Consider the following 19,858-nt stretch of genomic DNA (forward strand, 5'->3'; position numbering starts at 1 on the left):
CAAGATTCAACATGGGGTAGAGAGTTTTATCCAATGAGACTAGTATCATAACTAAAGAGTGCCTTTAACTAGAGCGTGGCATGGATCTCTCTATAGATTATGTGGCTTCCTGGTACTGAACTATCTAATCTGTCCCCTTGTGTTCATTTTAGATTTAGCAGCAAAAGGAAAAGTGGAAATATCTCATTGCAGATGAGTGGCAAAGCGGTTGTACGATACCTTAACATCTCAGGATGTTGATAGAGATGACAGGTATCCTATATCAAAAATACCCACAAAGGCATCAATATACTAGCAGGAATCTATTCACTAGTCAGAATGAATAAGGACCGGTTAGCAGAATTATTTTACTGTGGTGTAAACCTAAAAGTTGTGTAAAGCTCCCCTTAAATTGGATGCAAATAATTTAATGTGAGGAAACGAGGTGTTTTCATTTATTGTAGTTTGCACTGTTTCCTGCACTGACCAGAGAGACACCTTTCCTTTTACTGCACATTTTGAGCTGATGGAGACTTCAGAATGAGGAGAGTTGAAACCGGTGAGACCCACAGAAATGCACAGATTTTTCTGGAAGAGAAAAATGAGAATATGTAGTGTGTGTATGTTAACTGTTGTCTTTAACATCATGGTTAATTGCTTTACTCCGACTGTGTCAACTCAAAGTTGTGCTTGTTTCTTAATGGGATTCAGGTGAGTAGGTTCTAGATTTTAAACTTTAAAACCTAAATAATGGAGCTGATGGGTCAGTATAATACAGGAAATTCTTCTGGTGTTGCATGCTGTCCTACCCTGTGTTCTGCCACTGCTTTTTTATCCTGTTAACCTAAGGAAAGAAATAATATGTGTAAATAATAGTGAGTATTTGGTACTGCATTCCTCCAACTTTTGCCTGTGAGATTTAGGAGGGAACTGTGGTATTCCCTGAGCTAAGAATAGATTGTAAAAGAACACCTGCACATCTTTTCTCCATGTGCCCTATTTGTTTAATTGCAACAGATTTACCTAGAAAGAGTATGGTACATCATAACTAGGCAATTATCTATTCTTCATCACTTAGTTATGGTTCTGCTAATTGATCATTTAAGACATAAGATACACTAACATTAGGAGAATTTGAGACTGTTCAAAAAAGATCAACAAATTAATATTGTTGTGTGATATTTGCATAATTGACTGCAATTATTTAATGTTTAATTGGGTTGATCAAATGAGATTCAGCCTTTCACATGCTTATGTTTTACAAACACTGGTACTTTAAAATGATGATAATGAACTCTCATTTTCGTATGTTCTTTCTTCTCCCCTGCATTCTTTTGATTATTATTTTCAGTATTGAGCATTGTCCTTAATTTTGTTTGGTGAGCATGATTCATGCCTAGGAAAGAAGTCCTTTAAACGAGAGAACTTTTCATGAAACTAGCACTTCATACAAGCCGTTCTGATGCCAAGAGTTATGGCTTCAGCAACTGGCATTACTTAACTAGATTCTTAGCTGCAAGGGGGGTGAATTCACTGAGAATTTACAGTGACAGACTCTGGTGAGAATGCTAATAAAGGTCCCTGCTTAGGGTAGATAATCTGGTTTGTAGTAGTGCAAGGCAAACACGATTTTTCTTGGGTATAGAAGGGAAGTCTGATAAGACCAAAGCAAAATAGTGAGAGATCTCTCTGCCCAGCCATTGTTTACACCTGTTCAACTATCTCAAGCCAAAAAGCAGTTGTCCTCCACTCCTCCTTCTCCAGATAAGCTCTTGTTCAAGGTTTACCTAATTCATTGATCCCTTCTATATACCTATTTTATACTTATTTTTCCTTAGGCATGAAGAATGGCGATTTGGAAAAACGTGATATTTGAAAGAGTCATTTGGAGTGCGAGTTACTTGAAATGTCTGTCTAATGCATGGTCTTCCAAGGAGGTAGACAGAAAAACAGCTGGGACTGATTTCATAGCCACCTAATTAGAGGAGGAACCCTCTCAAATTCAATTGCCTCTCCAAAACAATCTGCATAATCTCAACAGATTACTTAGTGTGAACTGTCTGTTGATAGTGCCTCACTATGAAGTAGAATACAGAGATGGTAGCACAGCTTGCCAGGGTATGGCACATTGGCACTCTCATGGGAATCACCCTGCTGATTATAAGTTTTAATGTCCTAGTGGCAGGCTCGTATACTGAGAGGTGGGCAAGTGTAAATGATGGCTGAGCATGCCCTGGGGTGGGCCATTCCTTGCCATCTTGCTTTCCCTTACACACAGACTTAGAACACCTTTTCCCCAGCCTCTTACCACGACGCCACTAAGTCTCCTGTCTAGAAGTGACCATTTAAGGAAATTTCCATCTTTTTTGCTTTTTGCAGTGGTGACAGTTAAAAAAAAATAAAAAAAGTGTTTTGTTCATCTTGAAGGTGTTCAGGGATCAGAATTGCACTTTACCACCTGTGCACATGTAACACCTGAACAGACTGCCACTGACTTGGTGACCCTGGACAAGTTATCTAACTTCTTTGTTCATGCGGAGTAGTAATATTACCACTTATACCACTTTTAACTCCAACCCAAATTTTTGCATAAAAAGTTATTTAATAAAGATCAAATAAGCTTTCTAGAAAGCTTTTTAAGCATCAGAGGGAGGTGCCGTGTAAAGTTCAGTATTTCAAGGATTGCTTTAGAGTGGAAGTATCTTGATTAAGCAGGAAAAAAAGCATTATTTGAATGAGAAAAATATTTGTTTGCTGTATGAAGCCATAAAAAAGTAAAATATATAGCTCAGAATGTAAAGTAGCGTAGAGAAAGATCTTGAGAAGAGAATACATCTCCACCTCCTAAACAGTGCTATCTTATTTAAAAGTGATGCTTGAAGGAAACATTGTACCTCTCAATGTAGAGATTGCAACTATTCTAGAAGTACACTTTATCATGTAGCGCTTGACCACAGATTTTCTGAACTGCAATATTTAGCAAATGGTAAGTGTCAAAGAACTGTGTTTGACTGCATTTTGCCACTATTCTCAAGATTTGGAAAATTTGGAAAAATAATTCATAGGTCCTAAATCATCTAAGTAAAGTAACATCTTAATAAGTATTTGTATTTTTAGTCATAATAGCAAAAGAGAGTACTGGTATTGCATTGGTGAAAAAAATTGTAGCAATCCTTCTGTCCATTCCTTGCTTTAAGCATGATGGTTATTAGTGGGAATTCCAGGGTATTTTCCCTGACTATGCAAAATCTGAGCACCATCTATAGCACAGCTAGCAAATATATCCTGAACTCCATAAACAAAACTAACTTGTCCGTTACCTTAAGCTAGAACAGTCAAATACATCGGGCTTAGCAGGTGTGGAACAATACTGAATTAGAATAATCAAGCCTTATATTTGTAACAAAATTTTGGAATTAGTGGCTCAGATAGAAATAAATCTCATTGAGCACACTAGCAAGGTTAACCACACCCAAATTTACTAAAAACAAGTGTTTAAATTCACTAGTAATAACAGCATGGCTAGATCCTCATCCTTTTCTCTGAACCTGAATTTATACTGTTTATCTTAAAACTGAATTATGTCTGATTTTTACCATAATCTGAATTCTCATTACATGCTTTAAAAAAATACTCTTACATTTCACGTTCATAGGAAGATCTTAAGGAGGATTTAAGACCCTGATATAGAATTTTAAAGCCTTTAAAATATCTGCTGGATAAAGTTAAGGCAGAAAAAGAGACGACAACTTTGTGGAAGTAATTAATTACAGTGTTCCAAATGGTTTCCAACACTGATCAATTTTTGTTTTTACCAAAAAGGTATGCAGGTAATAGAGGATAAAATAAGCGTAGTGCTTTTTTTTTCTAAGTAAGAGTTGGGAAAATTTCTAAGAGCTGGTTCTCTTAATAATGCTAACTCTTGATAGGACTTGACTCCGTCAGGCTTAGAGCAGTCATTTAAGTGTGAGGTGGAGGAGCTCAGAAGTTACGTCAGGTGGCACCGTCTTGCAGGAACAGATTTCCCTTCATTTTGTGATCAAAGCGATCAAGATATGAACATGGAATCTTTTAAATCTTGCACCTTTTCATAAAAATTTTGCTTTTCATTTTAGACTTCTGATACAGTATCACTGAACAATTATCTTAAAATATCATGTCTCAGTTGGTTATGAGAAGAAAGCAAACATTCTCATTCTTTATGTAATCACCTTCTTGCTGTATGCCAAATCCTCTCTTCATCATGATTTCGTCACCACTAGAATTGTGACCCCTTCAGGTGAAACGAAGGTTTTTTCTCTGCTGTGCCCTACTAGAGCACTCTCAGTTTTTTAGTAAGTACTAAGTGCTCACAGTAAATGCCAGAGCAAAAAGTAAAGTGAAAAGTCTTCTGTCTCCAGAAGAGGCAGGCTAGGAATGAGAGTAAAATTACCCATTGAGTCAGTCAAGATAGGAGGTCAGAAGAACATCATTACTGTTCTCATTCAGTCCGAAACAGAGACTACCCAGGTATACTAAGTGTCTAGCAGGATGGGAGATTGCTATTTAAGAATGCTTTTACTCAGTTACTTAAATACTTACATCTGTGCCCACATTTTCAGAACTTTGTAACTTGGGCCCTAGTATGTTACCTGAAACCTGCAACATACTTTTATATGTCATGAAACAGTAAAACATTAGATCAAAATGAACAGGTAATGGTCCAGATCATCTAACAGTGAGAAACTATTTTCTGCAAGCCACTGGCCTATTCTGTTCCCATAATTTATATTTATTTTCTAATGGCCCAGTAGCTGACTAGAACTGCAAGTAAGAGAGAAAAAATATCATTAACTGTATCCATAGTAGAGGATGTTGAGAAAGAGTGAATCTATTCCCTCCATCTCCTGGGGAGATGGCCTGGACTCTAGCTTGGCCACTATAGTAGAGAGTGACAGAATGTTAAAGGTTCTTTGCCATGATGGAGAAAAGTAAGAGTTTTATCTGAAGCTACTTGCAAACAATTTCTGTCGCAGCAGTAAATTTGGAAAGATGTGTCCCAATCTACCTGACCTTTGAGGCATTTAGAAGGGTGCAGTAGTAGTTATTGGAATTGTAAAGTATAAGCAGTGGGAAATTAGTAACTTAAAAAGGGAGAAGTAAACACCTCTGAAGGGTCTCTGTTTTCTCAAATGTTAATGTTAACTGGGTATTTTACAAGGATCTGAGCATATAAAAGCAGTAAAGGACAGATGTGTGAAAAAATACTGGATAAACTAAAGGAAACTCTACCTCATTCTTCTCTAAAGGTTTTGTAGAAGCACAATTAAGCGCTCCTAATGGCATTGTTACGTACAGACCATCTGGCATGAAAGAAACACTTTATATTTGTATGTCTATAAATCCTGTAATAACTGTATTTTGCTGGCAGTAGAAACAGTCTATACTATTTGCAGTTTTCCTCATCAAATCTGTAATTATGCAATGTTACTGTCTCCAATAAAGGACTTTAATGGGCACCTGTTTGTGGTATGTTATGAAATCATCATTGTTGAGTACACCTAACTAAGCATAATTATCCCACAGATGGGAGCCATTATGAAATACATTCTTGAAGGCTGGATTAAAAAGAAAAAAGAATTACTGAATGAAGTGCAGCATTTAAGAACAGCAGAGCAAGATGCAAGTGGTAAGAGATAAGCCAACTCTATAGTCAAAATACAAAGCCTGTATTCTGCCTTCTGGCTTCCACTAAGGTCTGATACGACACTCAGAGGGAAGAATGAGGCCCTAACAATGGCAGACGTGCATCTACCCTGCCAAGCCTGGAGGCTGAGCCAGTTGTTTCACTTACAGTAAAACGCTGGACAAATCAAGCAGCAAAACTACTACCTACCTGCTAACCATGTAGTCATGAAACAGCTTTGAACATACCAGGACTATGCAGCAGTGATTGAACACAGCCACCGTTCTAAGGGGTTTGGGGCGATGAACTCAAGGGAGAGAAGAAAGCCAGAAAATAACTTTATACTTTGAGCACTTACTTCACAGGGCAGTTTTGAAGAGTCATTACTCTCAAGAATGCCAACCAATGGGAAGCCCTTTGAAGAGGGAAAGCACTGAAAAGCGGGTGTCATTAAAATCTTGACATTTGCCATGTGTAGTAGCTATACTTGATGTATTCCCCCTTTTTAGTGCAGGGAATACTATGATTAAAGGTAGTGCTGATCCATGCTGTGGTAAAGTATACATCAGGGTAAATTTTCCATCTGGTTTGGTTCTCGGTGACTTCAGAGAAAGCTGGTATGGATACAGGACATTTTAAAGAAACTGTAGACAGGTAAGTACTAAGAGTTGTTAATTACTGTTAGGAGAACAGACCTAACATGTCAGAATCAGACGTCATTCCTGTATTTTGGCCTCTCCACTTTCATCCTAAGGGAACCTTTCTTAACTGTAACTCTAGCTTCAGCTTCACTAAGACTCAAAACTTGCTTATCCCAAGTAGTAATAATTAGAGGACTGATCCTACAAGGTGCTGAGGGGGCTCCAGAGACAGACAGACCCGGGCCTCTTAGCAACACTCACAAGGCCCCTTTTTTCTTCCCTTTTGAAACATCTCAGCAGCTGGCAATAGTTCTGTTCAATAAAGCACTTGTTGCAGTGCCACCACCAGCGCTGTGTTCTTGGGGGTGGAGGGTATCAATGCCGAGGACTCTGATCTGGCATACATAGTCTTGTAAAGTTGATGTGACAAAAAAAAATGTTTTGAAATATTACAGGGGGAGGACAAAGCAGAAGGAAAAAACTGCCTTGTGTACGTATAAACAGGGCAAGGGGAAAAGTTGGGGATTCCAATATAGGTAGCCAATATTAGAATTAAAATTCCAGTGTTGAATTTCAGGGTTTTTTTCTTCCTTTTCTTTTGCTCAGTCTTCTGATATTGTGGCATCACAGCAGTGATTTTAACAGAGTTGCTAAAGAATTACCCCGTTGCCAAGAAGAGCAACATTTTCTGTAGTAGCACCTTTGCTGTTCTGGATGCTCCTCCAAAGAGTAACTTGCAGAAGCAAATACAAGAATGTGGAAGTTATCTACTTTTCTCTCTCCCAAGGGAATGATTTTTAGTGCCAGGTAAGAAAATGCTTGTACAACTTCACCTGCAGGTGGTATTATATCGTATCTATACAAATTTGGGATATTAAATTCCGAGCATTGCCAATGCCATGTTAGATAAGACAAAACTGTTTATCTTAACTCATATAAGTTCTTGTGGGTTAGTCAAAGAATTTACATTCTTCTAGAGTAATTTCAGAGGAACCTGCACTTGCTCTTGGAATAATTCTTTCCAAAGGTTCAACTTTGGTTAATTTATGCTCTTAGTGATATATAGGCGTTTATCCTTTGCTTTGATGACACTTTAGGCTAACATTTTTTTTTAGAGTGAGGTAGAGAAAAATCCATATACAAAGAAAATATGTTAACCAAACTCAGTGTTTGTGAGACAAGTACCTGACTTTAAAGCATAAGCAGAAAAACAAATGTTTAAAATGGGTCAGTTCTAACCGCAGACTGTGTAAAATGCACTCACACTTTAAATTTAGACACTCCACATATTATCAAAGGGACTTAATAACAAAATATTTTAAATTGTCTTCTTATTGGGTGACATATGCATATTCATAGTCTACAAAACATGCCTTTCAAACAAAAGACTGATGGAGCCAAGACTGATGTGATATGTGGCAATATCTATGAAGCAGGTGCTTTGTAAATGCTCAGCGAGCAGGCTAGTCGTCTGTACACACCCCGTATTCAAGAATGGCCAGAGAGCTGGGTTTGCCTAAAGGCAGGTGCAGGTAAAGACCTGGTCCAGATGAAGCCTACACAACTGAAGCTGTGTCATGATGAGCATACGATCCGCTGGGTCAAGCAATGGCTGACTGGAAGGTCCCAAAGAGTGGTGCTCAATGGATTTAAATCCAGCTGGCGGCCGGTCACAAGTGGTGTGCCTCAGGGCTCAGTGTTAGGGCCATTTCTGTTTAACGTCTTTATTGATGATCTCGACAAGGACATAGGGTGTATCATCAGCAAGTTCGCAGAGGACACCAAGCTAAGCAGGAGTGTTGATTCCCAGGAGGATAGGGAAGCTCTACAGAGAGACCTAGATAGATTGGATCATTGGGCCAAAATCAATGGTATGAGTTTCAACAAGGGCAAGCGCCAGGTTCTGCACTTGGGCCACAACAACCCCAAGCAGCGCTACAGGCTTGGGGAAATGTGGCTGGAAAGCTGCCTGGAAGAAAGAGACCTGGGGGTTCTAATTGACAAGAGGCTGAATATGAGCCGGCAGTGTGCCCAGGTGGCCAAGAAAGCCAACGGCATCCTGGCTTGTATTAGAAACAGCATGACCAGCAGAAGTAGGGAGGTGATTGTGCCCCTGTACTCAGCACTGGTGAGGCCACACCTGGAGTACTGTGTCCAGTTTTGGGCACCTCAATCCAAGAGAGATATCGAGGTGCTGGAGCGAGTGCAGAGGAGGGCCACGAAGCTGGTGAAGGGCCTGGAAAACAAATCCTATGAAGAGTGGTTGAAGGAGCTGGGACTGTTTAGTTTGAGGAAGAGGAGGCTGAGGGGAGACCTCATCACTCTCTACAACTACTTGAAAGGACACTGTAGAGAGGTTGGTGCTGGTCTCTTCGCACAGGTAATTAATGACAGAATGAGAGGGAATGGCTTCAAGCTCCAGCAGGGTAGGTTTAGACTGAACATTAGGAAAGAATTTTTCACAGAAAGAGTGGTCGGGCATTGGAACAGGCTGCCCAGGGAAGTGGTTGAGTCACCATCCCTGGATGTGTTTAAGAGCCGTTTAGATGTGGTGTTGGGGGATATGATATAGGGAAGAACTTCGCAGTGTAGGGTAGATGGTTGGACTCGATGATCCCAAGGGTCTCTTCTGACCTGGATGATTCTATGATTCTATGATGCAGATGTGTGTGCTTCGCAGGTGTGTATATGTGAGGGAGGTGATTTTATACCAATCCTTTAGAGATATACAAATTAAACATATGCTGGGAGGCTGCCACCACCAAAACCGCTATCACCTGTAAAACAGCTAGGGCTGTTCTGACTCTCATTTTGACAGGCATGAAATGCATCTAGTGTCCCACACCCAAGCTGAACACAAAGGCTGTGACTCACCTGCCTTTCAGGTGAAGCTGACATACATCATCACCAAGCAGAGCCAGCGGAAACACTAATTTCATTGGAAACCTCAAATTCAACTGGTATTAGCTCAGAGCCTAACTTGAGGTGGCTTTCATGCTCTGAGCATGATGAAAAGAATTGCTCCATTCTTATTTCCGGCTGCTCCATCCCTGAGCGTCCCTTTGTGGCACTGGTGGCTCCAGAGCAGTTGCAGAGTGACCGTATCACTACTTGACCCACAGAAAGGGGGAAGCATATGCATAGGAAGAGCAGGACTGCTCTTCTCACCACGGCAGAGTTTTTAAGGAGTTGAGGCCAGTTAAGAAGTCACTCCCATATGAAATGCTAGGATTTGAATATTTCCCAGGTGCTAGCCGCTTTTATTATGGCTCTTAAACTTTTATGCACCAGACCTTGCTTAAATCATTGCTGAATTCTGGGTTCATTTTTTTTCCCCTCCTTTAGCTCGTATGATCCTTGTGCCTGAGCAAAGGCTGCAGTATTTGCTTTACTGTGAGGTCCCAGGTTGGAAAAGAAGGGAGCTTATGAAGATTTTGTATCATCATCATAAGGGCATTGCTGAAAACTGATTAGAAAAAAGATACTGAAAAACACTCCCATCTTCTTAGGAACTTTCAGCACTTGAAAATTTTAGGAAAAATGTCACAGATCCAACTACTGTCCCAGTATTTTTTTACCTCTGGGGATGGGGTACCAACCATCCCATTGCTCTGGATCCTACCAGCTAAGGCTCACGTTGCTCCTAAATACTTATAAACTTAACATCATTCCCTTCCTCCACCACAGAGTCTGTTCTTATATCATGCGAAAAAGAGAAAACCTGAGTGGTTTGTCAGCTGCTTATGCTCCTGTCTCAAAAATGCACCCCCACAAATACCAACCTCTAGGCATAACTAGGTTCTCTTTGCTGTTCCTTACTTTGGCAGTTGGAAATTTTTGTGGCTTTTGAGGAAAAAACAGTTGAATCTGAAATAAAGTCAAGGTCAGAAATTCTCCCTAATCCTTGCTGCCAATTAGTTGATACAGAAGGTTTTCCCTCTGAAAGGGGAGGGTCAGTAACTCACTGATAGGGAGAGACCCTACCTGTCCTGCATTGGGTGTAATCAAAATGCCTACTTAGTTGTCAAGTGGCAGCAATCTTTGCACTTATACAGGCGTTGTGAAAGTAAGACAAGAGTTGGTTATGTTGGTGGTTGGTTATGGTATGTAATTATACATTGCCTTACTAAAAGAAATTACCCTTTCTCTTGCTTTGTTTTAGTATCTTCATCTACTATTGGTGATGGTGTTAGGCTGGGAAGTGCTAGTAGTTGTTATTAGGTGAGTCATTAATCCAGAGATCTTCAGATCTGTCCATGGTTGTGACAAGAAATTTTCAGACTGCAGAGTTTGTAGCCTCTGTGTGTGTTAAGGTGAAGAGCAGAGAAAGGTAGCATTGCATATGCTTTTCTGAAGGAGCAAAGAAATGCAGTTTGGGGAATGTAGATTTTACTTACTTGCATAACACACTTGAGGATTCCTGAGTGAGGAACCTATCTTTTGTTGTTTGGTCCTATCATATTCCTGAAATGAGAGCTTCTTTTTAAAAAATAATCAACCTAAAGAAATAATATTACCTAAATTCATTGCCTGTATTTTTGCTGTCATGGAAAGAATCTGGTGAGACCCCAAATGCTGGTGCACCTTTTTCCTGGTGCAGTATGACCTCCAAAGAGGCAAAGCATAGTGTTGGTTTTTTTGTTTTGTTTTGTTTTGTTTTGTTTTTTTAGTTTCAGGGAGAGTTTCTTTAGATCAGGTGGCTGCTCTGTTTTTGAAAGGTCAATGTATTGGGTTCCTGCCTTGCAACTCCTTACTTCTGCTAAGGTGAATCTGAAGAGCTTGGTTGTACCTCCTACAGGTGTTTAACTCTCGGAGTCCTTTGGAAGGATTCCCTTTGTTAGTCTCCATGCTACTACATCCAAGCAGCACAAAGGAGAACTTCTTATTCCACATTTCATTTCACGTTCCAACAGAAAAGATAACAACATCTGTACTATTTCTCCGCTTTTGCATTTGTGTAATATGTGCAAGCTTTTTCAGTACTAAGATAACATCAACCCAGGAGTTGAGAGTTGTCAATAAGGCTTAATTTCAGGCTGAGAAAAGGGAAATTCCTCCCAATTTTACAGGGTAAGATCATATTTAAACACAAACTTTATTTTCTGGACATTGATGTGTCTCTGCCAAACCTCACAGCCTCTTTGTGGCAACTTTTTCCTGGAAAGAGAAAGTAACATGAACATTATTATCTGTTACTATGATATTAAGCAGCATGAGGGAAAGCCAACAAAATGTCTGACCCAGTGAGACTCTCATCAAGTCATATATGAAGTTCAGGGAAAAATTAATTTTCAGGGAAAAATTACTTGTTCAGCCTGCTTTAAACATTTCTTTTTCTCTGATAAAATACATATTGTCAGGAAAAAGAATTTTGTGTTGAGCTTGTAGCCAGAAAAATGTACGGTTTTCCTTTTAAAAAATAAAAAGTAATTTTTCAGGGAAAAAAGAAAATTATGACCCAGCGATCATCAGTAATCAACCAAATATATTTTAAAAATTACTGTTTCATTCAGTCATAAGATAATAAGTTTGAGATCCTTCACAGGAAAACTGAGAATCAAACTGCAATTACAGTAAATTGCTAAAATCACGTAGGTCTGTAACGACTTATTTTTAAAAGATGCTGCTTCTCTTGGTTTCCTCTGCAATGCATAATATAAATTTATCGGATAAGAAGTGATTTTTCATTAGGGGAAAATTATAAGCAATCTGGAAAGGAAGAAAAGATAAGCAGTTACCCTTGATCAATTCATTTCTGTGCCTTTGAGCAAGGCAGGTAACTCTCCTAGCTCCTATTTTCCAGCTGTAAAATGGGGGTAATAGCTCTCAGCAAACTGAGAGACTCCTGTGAGGATAAATGCGTGATAGGCTGTATGATCAATGAGCAATGGAGGGCCATATGGACCCGAAGACAGATTCCACCATAGCTGCCTTCTCCACATTAATTTGTAATAACTGCTTACTCTTTCAATTAAACCTTACAATCACATTTCTGCCAAGCTCAGTGTTGCTTCCAGTTTCAGTGAAACTTCACAAGCTGGAACATTGCCTACAGCTGACAGTGATATTTAAATGCAAGAAAATCAAGTTTATGCATGGCCAAACTTTTCATAATTCCAGGTCTTGCCAGTCTACAGTATTGATTCTGGTTTAAACAAATAAACACCTGGCTCATATTCGCCTAACCTTGGAGGAGTTTGCACTGCCTAAATGTTCTGCTCTCAATCCCAGGTGATATCTTCTGGGATTATAGGTGTTCAAAAGCAAATTAATTATACCAACAACAGGAATCTAGGCACATTGCTATATTTTTGCAAAAGAGTGCTTGGCCACCTGAAATTTAAGCCCTTCTCCTTTGCACGTGGGGGCCAAACACATCTTGGACCTCAGAGGAGGGAGGGAAGATGCAAGAGAAAGGACCTTGGACCCTGCAACAGAAGCTCAGGTTTCTGTGCCGATGTGTTTAGTGGCCATATTTTTTCATACACAGTTTTCTTGATTGAGGACCAGCTGTTTTGCAAGTACAAAGTTCTTTTATGTTACTAAGCAGCATAGAGTAAAAGAATCCACACAGGTGAGACTTGAAACATTTATTGTGTTTATTTTTGTGATCTTAACCCAAGCCCACACAGCTAGGAAACCCCACAGCCATCTGTGGAAAAACCAACACATTGGTTATTGCTTAGGAGAGAAAAGATGGACTTGAGTTCAGTGACTTAACCAAGATCTTCCTCTTCCAAAACTCCTGGCTGCGTGTGCAGTTCACAGCTGCAAGAGCTCTTTGGTGCTTTTGTGTATGTTAGTGAAGAATTGAGCACTGTGGACTCTTGCCTGGCCAGCCCAGGGCAGGATGAGGTCAGGCTGGCTCTGCTTGCTGTACCTGCAGTGGAGTTCCCTCCACAAGCAGGTTATTCTGCAGCTGCTTTCTGGCTCATTTGTGTAGCACCATATTTATTTAGCTGACCAGATAATCTTTAGGTGTACAAGATGAGGCAAGGTGACTGAGACATAGAAAGTTAGACCCGTGTTTGGTTTCTTCCTTCCTGCCCACAAGTGAACTATTTTTGCTGCTTAAAAGCACTCTGTAGTGCTGATTTAAAAGAAAAAGGAAAAAAAAAAAAAAAGTACCCAAAAGATTCCTCCATGACCTCCACTGCAGAAATAAGAGCTGACATCTGCCCTGGAGCCCTCGCAGTCAGTATCTTTTACCTTCATGTCTGTATATTGTCCCTGCTTTGGCTTTTCCAGGTTAATGCGTTTTTTCAAATGCCTGAACTTCAGGAACATTCATTCCCTGATAAAACACAGAGCTCCCAACTTTTCTTCATTTAGCTGGCGCCTAAAACCTGCCTTGTCTCCAGCAATCAGGTTGTGACCCCTCTGATTTCCACTGGCAGAATGACTCTAGCTTATTTATCACAATTTTAACTTTCCAGGCAATTTAATCTTTTAACTTGAGATGCGTGATTGGATCTTTCTTCCTATCTGAAGGAAGATGTCCATTAAGGGATATGTGCAGTTGTCCCCTCCCCTGGAAATTGTAGGGAATGGGAGGTGTTGTTTTTCATGCACAAAAGGGGGAAAAAAAACCAAAACAAACACCTTGCGTTTTTTCAGTTTGCAATAGCTTCCCCTGAGTAAACACAACACTGCAAAAGAGAACAGCGAAGCCTCTGTGAGGTAGCAATGGATTTTCAGACCTGCTGTACATAATCAACCTCCAACCCTGCTTACAACCTAAGCATGGTATGCTGTGCTCTTATGTCTATGCTGAGATGCGTTTTATCAGTGCAGACATACAGCTGTGATAGCTGCATTTTTTGTTTATATAGTAAGACTACACCTGGCCAGGGCCAGGAAAAGCACAATTTTACTAGAACAGCAGAGTCATTTGGGGCTTTGGTTGGCACAGCACTGCTGGGGAAATCACAATTCACCATGTTCCTAGTTGGAATTGCTGTTAGCAGAAGTTTGGAACGGAGTCGTAGTCTCACAGGACTCTCAGAGCTCAGGAAGAACAGATTGCCTTTAAACTTACTGATCCCAGGCGACTCAGGTCTTTGGTGTTTTCTTGACAGCCCTGGGAGCTTGTGTGAGTTAGAACAGGCTTTTGCAGAGCCTTTGTAACATACCATGATTTGTTTTGAACTAGAATATCCTTTCTTCACCCATAACTACTTCTACCACATTAGTCATTGGAGCAGATCTGAGTACTGCCTTCTCCAGAAGATAATTTGAAACCATTTTTACTTTAACCCTTTTTACTTTAGCACTTATTTACCTGGTATGAGAAGTTTGCCAGTGGATTGGGAAATTGGATCTTGTTCTAGTTACCTTCCCAGCTTTAAATCTGTTACAGGAAAAAAATAGTTCAACCCTCCAGACAAAATTACATCCTCCCTTTCCCCTGCGATCCAGCACCCTGCCCTCAAAAAAAAAAGAAAGCAAAAGCAAATATAGAGAACAGAGGTAGAGAGTGTGTTTCAACGTGAAATGTTCTGTATTAGTCCTGCCAAGAAACACAACAGTATTAATTCATTTTATATTTATTTAAAAGCTTTAGTACTATGTTTCTTCCAAACCAAACAAAAACTGAAATAAAATCCCTCTTATGCTGAAATAGTGTACAAAGGGGGGCATTTGGGAAAGTCTACCAAAGAATGGACCACAATCATCATCATCATCATCCCATGGGTGCTACCTTACAAGTTTAGTTTCTTACACCACATTCTCTACTTTTCCATTAATACGGCCCAGATTATTACCAGCAGTATTCAGATTCGTAGTAAAGTAATTTTAAATTCTTTGCTTTTTGAATTTCAGCCTGCCATTCACTTTTCAGTCTTGATGCTGGTCTGTTTGGTTACATTCTCCTGGTGGGAGGATGCCCTTGGCAGACACAGAGCAGCGTTATTCCTCCTGAACCCTTGGTGCTCGTCTCCCAGAGGGGGTGATGGATTGACCAAGTGGCTTTGTACCCTGGCTGTACCTACCATGTGAGTGTATAGGTGTTCTGCCAGGAACATGCTCCTCTACTCCAGTGTCTCTTCATCCCACTGGGGGCTCTGTCTAAGGACCACCACTGACTTGCTGACTAGAAGTAGCAGCCACTAATAGATTTGGACAAATTTCCCCCTAGTGTCTGTCTTGCCTTGTCCTTTATATTGCTCTAAATTAGAGCTGGTCAGTGGATGGGCCAGATCTGGTGCACAATAAAGTTTTACTCTCCCCTTCTCTTCTCCTGGCAATGCTGTCAGGCCAACCTGATTTCTGCCATTGCTGATGTAAGGCTCTGGGGAACAGCAAAAGGAGACGGAGATAAAATAGGGAGTCAAAGTCAAAGCTGTCAGGACTGGCTCAGCAGGGCCATGTGAATGAGGCTCTGTTCTCTAAACACATAGTGGGAAATGAAAGTGGTCTCCTAACTTCATGGCAGCAGTGAGAAATGTGGGCTATGTTATATTAAACTGAGGGAATGGCAGAGTCTCAAGGAGGACACACCTGAATTTGAGTTACTTAATTCTCATTTTGATTTCTTGTTCACCCTTCTGTTTCTTTGTGAGGAAAAAAAGTTTTTATTTATTTAAAACAAGAAAGAAGTCATTAGCATGTTGACTACATAGCTTATGTTAACTTTTTGGGATCAGTAGTACAGCCTAATCCAAAATCATGAGTCAAGTCTTACAACCCTTCAAGACAACCTTAAAAATCCCAAGCATCTTTTGAAAAATAAACCAAACATTTGGATCTCTCTTTTTTGGCTTTCCTGTTTTTAAACTGCCTGATACACATATTCCACCTTTCCTCTCCATCATATGTGCTAAAAATTTATGTTTAAAAATAATTTCTTCCTGTCTACAGCCTGTAGAGCTTTAAAAAAAGGTACTAGGTATTATGGAGCTTGCAATAAAACACAAACAGCTGTTTACAGTGTATCAGGTATTTTTTTCTAACAGTTTTAAGATGTCCCAACTTTATGGCTTCAGACACTTTGAAGTAGTGCTGCTCATCTTTATTTTTGTTGTCATCTCTTGCCTCTCTTGGGAAGTTTTGCAGCCATATCTATTGGAGACAACACAGAGTTAGCATGCTTCTGGTCTTTGCAGGTTGTGTATAGCAGCACTTTTGTTTAACAAGTGTTTTCAGGTGTCTGCCCATCTATCCTACGAACTTTAATTGTCGTCACCACAGGCAGTCTTTACCTTTTTGTGAAAAAGACTACAACATCAGTAGTTGCTTACAGCAAGAAATAGAGATTAACAACAGTATAATCTGGTGCTAACATGTCATACAACTGATGCACATCACTTCAGATGTGTTCAAATGTTATATATGGAGCTGTGAAAAGACACGGCTTTTGCTCCTGTCATGGAACTTGACACACCTCGCTCTCTAGCCTTTGTCTTTTGATAGGATTTTTCGGCGTTCTTGTCGTATTAGGGGTATACATTTGTAAAATATTTAATCCTATGCAGGTAAAATCCCCAAGACCTTTGACAAGAATATGTCTTTCATTTGTGTCTCTTCAGAAACATAGTCCTCCTCCCACCAGCCAGTGATGCTGACCAGTTAGTCTCCTTCTAAGGTTTGGGGGTTTCCTCTGCTGCAGCTGAGCTTGGGGGGATGCTGCTTGCCTTCGAGACTACTCCAGTCTTTCAGTCTTTCACTTCATTTGCTCTCAGTAGGAAAGGCGGTATGGCCAGTGTTGCCAAGGGCTCGGGCCTACAAACTGTGAATAAAGAGATCAGCTTTATAGTTTGTCCATGGCAGATACACAGTATAGGGGATTGTTACCCAAATACCTGTAGGGTGACAGGGAGAGGGAGAAATTAATGCCATGGTATTTCAGGACAAACTTTAATCAAGACATTTTAGAAATCGTAGAAGAAAGATAGTTCTCGCAATAATTGAAGACATTTGCTGGGGTCCCACGCCAGATTTATAGATGTATTTTCGGGAAAACTACATGGATTTAACCATCGGTTCAAAGTAGGAGAGTTTCTGGCTTCTGTGGGGGTGCTTCTGCTGGATTGCAGTAATCCTACAGCCAAAGCTCCCCTCTGGAAAAGGCCTTTCTCACATTCTTACCAAAGCAATGTTTTATCAGCTAGCAATAGATGGCGCTAAATTTCCACCTGTCCAATGCCGTCAGCCAGAAAACGTATTTGAAGTAATTAGGCCTGCAAGATAACACTTAAAAGGGTTACTGCTGAAGTTGATGAAAGTGTGTGGGCATAGAGAGGCAGGAGCGCCAAGATGCTTCACCAGCTGGAGAAGTCTTAGGTGAGATAGTCTGGCTGCCAGAACAGGCTGCCAAGATAGTCAAAGGGAAGGAGCCAGGAACTGGGGAACGATTTGCAAATTCTTGAGAACAGCTATCGCGATCCTCTTGCTGGCTGGGTCAGGTAATGCCTGTCATTATCAGCGACTGAGGATCCCAGGCCAGACATGTTAAAATCCCACCAGAGATTCTCAGGCTAGTCAGTGGTGGTTTGCCACAAACTCCCCTTGTCCTGGGATTAACCCAGGATTCTCCAGGGCAGGGGACACATCTGAGCTGTGTCATTTGGAGTGAGGCTGCGCGGGCAGAACCACAGAGAAAGGCTTCAACAACTTTCTCACAGTCCTGCTGGCTCCTCACCCCGTGGCTCTTGGCACTTGCAGGTGTGGGGAGCAGACATAGTCATTTTTCGCATGAAGCAGAAGAGGCTTCCCTACTGAAATTTGTGTTCGTTTCCTGGCGGCAGCAGGAAGCACCCCCACGGGGAGGGGGCGGGACTCAGAGCTTGCAGTTTTCGTTGCACTGGCTTTTTCTTCTGTGTGATAGCCCAGTATCCCGAAGGTGACAGGTAAAGGTGAGGAAAAGGACAGGACGTTTTATTGCAATAGTAATTCACTCTCATGCATGCTGTGTAAATTATATTCATAAGAGGAGAGGCTGTCCTGCTGGGAGCCAGGGCACAGCTGGTGCCATATGGCCTTATCTATACTGCTGGGTTAGCTATCCTCACCTGGCCATGCCAAGCAGCTGCCTGCAGTCCCCTCACGGATCTCTTAATGCTGCACAGCCTGCCCTCATGCAGGATCATGTCTGAGATCCCTGCTTTTTAAGGAACAGACATGATGTTACTTAGGTGTGGAGAGAGGAGGCGTGTTTGCTGTGGTTAGTTGTGCTGGGTATGTATTGTGGCTACTGGTAGCCCTGGAACGCTTTGCCAAAATGTGACATCTTGAAGACTATACTTAACTTGTTTTCCTGAACATTGTCCCATCCTGTCCCCTCCCTCCCACCCCCATGGACATACCTAAACATAACTTGTAAAGCTTTTCTTTTTTTCCATCATGGAAAATCTCTTTCTCCATTTCTCAGAAGGCTTCTCCTCGGAGCTATTTTGCACAATGGAGTGAGCAACGTTAAAGTGTCTCGTGGCTGATGGCTGCATGGCATGCATGCCTTGCAGCACACTGGCTTCCTTATTCGGTGGGCAGGGGCTGGCATTGCCGGAGCCAGCACGAGTAAGGGTGTGCAGAAAGAAAAGGAATAGCTTACAAAATAAAATCCTGACATAGGATGTGAATGGGACTTGGAAGATACAGAAACATGGTGTCAAAGCGAAGAGCACAGGCAAATTTTGCTCTGAAGCACACCTGTATTGAAAATGAAGCACATCACTTGAAAATGAAAAGCAAAACCAGAAATCTTGTATTAACTTTGCAAAATTATCAAAATCTGTCAGATCTGACCCTAGCTCCAGTTGCCCATCAGGGAGAACCAGACTGTGACTTGGCCTTGTGTGAGGAAAGGCATCCAGGTTTGAAGTTCATCCGGACTCTGTCCTGCATCCTTCAAGTCAACTGAATATTGCAGGACCTAAGCTCCTCCTGAATAATTGTCTGCTGTTTTAGAATATGACCATTCACCAGTTTGGCACCATTAAGGCAAGGTATAGTGGATTTGTTGCTTGAAATGTGTAGCCTAGATGTTTAAATGCGGAAGCTCCTCTGCTCCTCTCCTTGCCTCTTGTCCCTCAATAAAGTCTTTCACCAAGGACTTCAGTTCTCTCTCCACGTTCCTCTAGCCGTACTCACCTTACAACAGTAGTGTGAAAATGATTGGTCACGTCTCTGTTCAAAGATCTAAGTGGTGGCAGTAGTATTATTACTACTACTACAATAGTATCACTCTGCAGTATTTTGCAAAAGAAAATATTGTCATGGATTGAAGTTAGAGACAGTTAAAGGAGTTCTTCCTGCTGCCACCAACCTGCTGTTTCCTACCTGTGCTGGCAAAGCTGTTTGTAGCAAGATGCAGAAAGGGTCGTCTGCCCTCCAGCAAAAACTTAAAAGCCCCAATGTCAAAGGCTCTGCAGCGGCAGAGGTTTGTTTATAAAGACACTAGGAAGGCTGCAGTTGCTTATCCAAGATTGTGAGACTTGCAGGCACTTGGCTGTTGTTAAACGCAGACCACTGCATTTCAGTCGCCTGTCTACAGCTTCAGGAGCTCTGCCGAAGGCAGTAGAGATTGGAAAGGCTGCTCTTCCCACTGATGGCTCTCGCTGGTCTGCGGGGAGAA

This window comes from Numenius arquata, chromosome 2 (assembly GCF_964106895.1).
Source record: "Numenius arquata chromosome 2, bNumArq3.hap1.1, whole genome shotgun sequence".
Classification (NCBI taxonomy): Eukaryota; Metazoa; Chordata; class Aves; order Charadriiformes; family Scolopacidae; genus Numenius; species Numenius arquata.